Below are 5,626 nucleotides of genomic sequence, written 5' to 3' on the forward strand. Positions count from 1 at the left end.
CAAATATTTGAGGCACCAGGCTTCAGTGGGTAGGCCAAGCTTCGGTTGGCAAATATTTGAGGCATCAGGCTTCAGTGGGTAGGCCAAGCTTCGGTTGGCAAATATTTGAGGCACCAGGCTCCAGCGGGTAGGCCAAGCTTCGGTTGGCAAATGTTTGAGGCATCAGGCTTCAGTGGGTAGGCCAAGCTTCGGTTGGCAAATATTTGAGGCACCAGGCTCCAGCGGGTAGGCTACCTGATTTGTAGAATGAGTGCTGGTGACATCAATCGTTTGCAGAAGATTCAAAATAAAGCTCTGAAGACAGCGTTTGGACTCGAGAGGAGGATTTTCGACTGAAAAGTTATTTAGTGATATTGCTGTTAATATATTGCCTGTTAAAGGAATTGCATTTCTAAACTTACTGTTGTTAACTAAAAAGTATATCCTTATGAAGCACGATGACATTGAAGTTATAGTTGATGGTCGTAGAAAAGGACAGCTGAAATTTCCCAGATTTCGGAAATTGCAACTTGCCAATGATCTCATTTGTCTTGGAACAAAAGTTTTTAACCAACTGCCACTAAAACTAAGAGAAATTAAAGGATATAATCAGCATAAAAATCAACTAAACGGTAATCAACTAAACACACCGTCCATAAAAAGTCTCGCGGGTAGGCCAAGCTTCGCTTGGCAAATGTTTGAGGAATCAGGCTCCAGCGGGTAGGCCAAGCTTCGGTTGGCAAATATTTGAGGCTTCAGGCTTCCGTGGGTAAGCCAAGCTTCGCTTGGCAAATGTTTGAGGCTTCAGGCTTCAGTGGGTAGACCAAGCTTCGGTTGGCAAATATTTGAGGCATCAGGCTTCAGTGGGTAGGCCAAGCTTCGCTTGGCAAATGTTTGAGGAATCTGGCTACAGCGGGAAGGCCAAGCTTCGGTTGGCAAATATTTGAGGCATCAGGCTTCAGTGGGTAGGTCAAGCTTCGCTTGGCAAATGTTTGAGGCATCAGGCTTCAGTGGGTAGGCCTAGCTTCGGTTGGCAAATATTTGAGGCATCAGGCTCCAGTGGGTAGGCCAAGCCTCGCTTGACAAATGTTTGAGGCATCAGGCTTCAGTGGGTAGGCCTAGCTTCGCTTGGCAAATGTTTGAGGCATCAAGCTTCAGTGGGTAGGCCAAGCTTCGGTTGGCAAATATTTGAGGCACGAGGCTCCAGCGGGTAGGCCAAGCTTCGCTTGGCAAATGTTTGAGGCATCAGGCTTCAGTGGGTAGGCCAAGCTTCGGTTGGCAAATATTTGAGGCACCAGGCTCCAGCGGGTAGGCCAAGCTTCGGTTGGCAAATGTTTGAGGCATCAGGCTTCAGTGGGTAGGCCAAGCTTCGGTTGGCAAATATTTGAGGCACCAGGCTCCAGCGGGTAGGCTACCTGATTTGTAGAATGAGTGCTGGTGACATCAATCGTTTGCAGAAGATTCAAAATAAAGCTCTGAAGACAGCGTTTGGACTCGAGAGGAGGATTTTCGACTGAAAAGTTATTTAGTGATATTGCTGTTAATATATTGCCTGTTAAAGGAATTGCATTTCTAAACTTACTGTTGTTAACTAAAAAGTATATCCTTATGAAGCACGATGACATTGAAGTTATAGTTGATGGTCGTAGAAAAGGACAGCTGAAATTTCCCAGATTTCGGAAATTGCAACTTGCCAATGATCTCATTTGTCTTGGAACAAAAGTTTTTAACCAACTGCCACTAAAACTAAGAGAAATTAAAGGATATAATCAGTATAAAAATCAACTAAACGGTAATCAACTAAACACACCGTCCATAAAAAGTCTCGCGGGTAGGCCAAGCTTCGCTTGGCAAATGTTTGAGGAATCAGGCTACAGCGGGAAGGCCAAGCTTCGCTTGGCAAATGTTTGAGGGATCAGGCTCCAGCGGGTAAGCCAAGCTTCGCTTGGCAAATGTTTGAGGCTTCAGGCTTCAGTGGGTAGACCAAGCTTCGGTTGGCAAATATTTGAGGCATCAGGCTTCAGTGGGTAGGCCAAGCTTCGCTTGGCAAATGTTTGAGGAATCAGGCTACAGCGGGTAGGCCAAGCTTCGGTTGGCAAATATTTGAGGCATCAGGCTTCAGTGGGTAGGTCAAGCTTCGCTTGGCAAATGTTTGAGGCATCAGGCTCCAGTGGGTAGGCCTAGCTTCGGTTGGCAAATATTTGTAGTGAATAAAAATTACAATTAAAATCGTACGATTGAAATCGAAATCAAAAAAATTGCATTGAAAAAATCGTACGATTGAAATCATAATTTAAATTCAATTTCAATTATAATTATGATCGGGATTTAAATTATTGCGATTGAATCGTGTTAATTTCGATCTTTTTTTTACGATCGAAATTAAACGATTCAATCCTAAAATTGGGATCGAAATTGATTGTATGAAAATTTTATTGTGGGTAATGATTATGATTAATTTTGAAGGATATTGATTCGGATTCTAGACTGTTGTTCTTTTGTGAATGTTGATGCATTTAAAATTTATACTGGATCTGCAGGAACAGCTTTATTTTCTGCTGATTTGCTGTTTTTTCTGTTGATTTTCAGCAGAATTCTCATTCTTTTGGTTGTTTTATTAGGAACTGAGTGCTTTTTGAGGCATATTTTGGTTCAGTGAGGCATATGAAGCTTAGGGCTAGGCCAAGCTTCGAGATTGGCAAATGTTTGAGGCATCAGGCAGTTCCAGCCAGTTGGACATAGCCAGTTATCATTAAGATTATTATATTTCACAAATAAATCAAAGGAATCGAGATTACAAAACATTTGAACAAAAAAGTTGCTTTTTGGACGATTTGCTATATTCTATTCTGCTCTGGATCAAAGGTGGAACCGGCTAAGTGATTAAAAATTAGCTTCGCTTCAAATGTTAAATATCCTGTATATTGATAGACACATATTACATCATACATAATTGATATCTTACAGTTAACGGCTGATTGATAACTGGCTATGTCCAACTGGCTGGAACTGCCAAAAATATTTTTATTTCATTTCTCGACGAATCACGACTTTTTAAGCATGTGATCAGATCTCAGGAACTAAGCACTTCCGCTACTTCCTTTAAGCATCCTAAGCTTCATATAGCCTCACTGAACCAAAATATGAAATCGCTGTTTTCAAAAAGCACTCAGTTCCTAATAAAACAACCAAAAGAATGAGAATTCTGCTGAAAATCAACAGAAAAAACAGCAAATCAGCAGAAAATAAAGCTGTTCCTGCAGATCCAGTATAAATATTTGAGGCATCAGGCTTCACAAAAGAACAACAGTCTAGAATCCAGCGGGTAATCAATATCCTTCAAAATTAATCAGGCTAATCAGTGGGTAGGCCACAGCTTTCGCTTGGCAAATGTTTGAGGCATCAGGCTTCAGCAATAATTTAAATTGGGTACGGCCAAGCTCATAATTATAATTGCTTGGCAAATGTTTGAGGCATCAGGCTTCAGTGGGTAGGCAAGCTTCGGATTGGCAAATATTTGAGGCATCAGGCTTCAGTGGGTAGGCCAAGCTTCGCTTGGCAAATGTTTGAGGCATCAGGCTTCAGTGGGTAGGCCAAGCTTCGCTTGGCAAATGTTTGAGGCATCAGGCTTCAGTGGGTAGGCCAAGCTTCGGTTGGCAAATATTTGAGGCATCAGGCTCCAGCGGGTAGGCCAAGCTTCGCTTGGCAAATGTTTGAGGCATCAGGCTTCAGTGGGTAGGCCAAGCTTCGCTTGGCAAATGTTTGAGGCATCAGGCTTCAGTGGGTAGGCCAAGCTTCGCTTGGCAAATGTTTGAGGCATCAGGCTCCAGCGGGTAGGCCAAGCTTCGCTTGGCAAATGTTTGAGGCATCAGGCTCCAGCGGGTAGGCCAAGCTTCGCTTGGCAAATGTTTGAGGAATCAGGCTCCAGCGGGTAGGCCAAGCTTCGGTTGGCAAATATTTGAGGCATCAGGCTCCAGCGGATAGGCCAAGCTTCGCTTGGCAAATGTTTGAGGGATCAGGCTCCAGCGGGTAAGCCAAGCTTCGCTTGGCAAATGTTTGAGGCTTCAGGCTTCAGTGGGTAGGCCAAGCTTCGCTTGGCAAATGTTTGAGGAATCAGGCTACAGCGGGAAGGCCAAGCTTCGGTTGGCAAATATTTGAGGCATCAGGCTTCAGTGGGTAGGCCAAGCTTCGCTTGGCAAATGTTTGAGGCATCAGGCTTCAGTGGGTAGGCCAAGCTTCGGTTGGCAAATATTTGAGGCATCAGGCTCCAGTGGGTAGGCCAAGCTTCGCTTGGCAAATGTTTGAGGCATCAGGCTTCAGTGGGTAGGCCAAGCTTCGCTTGGCAAATGTTTGAGGATCAAGCTTCAGTGGGTAGGCCAAGCTTCGGTTGGCAAATATTTGAGGCATCGAGGCTTCAGCGGGTAGGCCAAGCTTCGCTTGGCAAATGTTTGAGGCATCAGGCTTCAGTGGGTAGGCCAAGCTTCGGTTGGCAAATATTTGAGGCACCAGGCTCCAGCGGGTAGGCCAAGCTTCGGTTGGCAAATGTTTGAGGCATCAGGCTTCAGTGGGTAGGCCAAGCTTCGGTTGGCAAATATTTGAGGCACCAGGCTCCAGCGGGTAGGCTACCTGATTTGTAGAATGAGTGCTGGTGACATCAATCGTTTGCAGAAGATTCAAAATAAAGCTCTGAAGACAGCGTTTGGACTCGAGAGGAGGATTTTCGACTGAAAAGTTATTTAGTGATATTGCTGTTAATATATTGCCTGTTAAAGGAATTGCATTTCTAAACTTACTGTTGTTAACTAAAAAGTATATCCTTATGAAGCACGATGACATTGAAGTTATAGTTGATGGTCGTAGAAAAGGACAGCTGAAATTTCCCAGATTTCGGAAATTGCAACTTGCCAATGATCTCATTTGTCTTGGAACAAAAGTTTTTAACCAACTGCCACTAAAACTAAGAGAAATTAAAGGATATAATCAGTATAAAAATCAACTAAACGGTAATCAACTAAACACACCGTCCATAAAAAGTCTCGCGGGTAGGCCAAGCTACGCTTGGCAAATGTTGGAGGAATCAGGCTACAGCGGGAAGGCCAAGCTTCGCTTGGCAAATGTTTGAGGGATCAGGCTCCAGCGGGTAAGCCAAGCTTCGCTTGGCAAATGTTTGAGGCTTCAGGCTTCAGTGGGTAGACCAAGCTTCGGTTGGCAAATATTTGAGGCTTCAGGCTTCAGTGGGTAGGCCAAGCTTCGCTTGGCAAATGTTTGAGGAATCTGGCTACAGCGGGAAGGCCAAGCTTCGGTTGGCAAATATTTGAGGCATCAGGCTATTTGAGGCACCAGGCTCCAGCGGGTAGGCCAAGCCTCGCTTGGCAAATGTTTGAGGCATCAGGCTTCAGTGGGTAGGCCAAGCTTCGGTTGGCAAATATTTGAGGCATCAGGCTCCAGTGGGTAGGCCAAGCCTCGCTTGGCAAATGTTTGAGGCATCAGGCTTCAGTGGGTAGGCCAAGCTTCGGTTGGCAAATATTTGAGGCATCAGGCTCCAGTGGGTAGGCCAAGCTTCGCTTGGCAAATGTTTGAGGCATCAGGCTTCAGTGGGTAGGCCAAGCTTCGGTTGGCAAATATTTGAGGCATCAGGCTTCAGTGG

General features: G+C 44.8%; 1 long non-coding RNA gene across 1 annotated transcript; it reads right to left on the reverse strand.

Moving 5' to 3' along the window:
* Positions 1-4,574: 4,574 nt before the first annotated feature.
* LOC139097345 (uncharacterized) lies at positions 4,575-5,253 on the reverse strand. The gene is made up of 3 exons (XR_011545057.1): positions 5,001-5,253; positions 4,773-4,936; positions 4,575-4,703 (listed from the first exon to the last, which is right to left on the reverse strand). It is a non-coding gene; the product is annotated as an uncharacterized lncRNA (long non-coding RNA).
* Between the last annotated feature and the right edge of the window lie 373 nt (positions 5,254-5,626).

Source organism: Chironomus tepperi, unplaced genomic scaffold, assembly GCF_022539635.2.
Source record: "Chironomus tepperi strain 1889 unplaced genomic scaffold, CSIRO-AGI_Ctep_v1 contig_420, whole genome shotgun sequence".
Taxonomy (NCBI): domain Eukaryota; kingdom Metazoa; phylum Arthropoda; class Insecta; order Diptera; family Chironomidae; genus Chironomus; species Chironomus tepperi.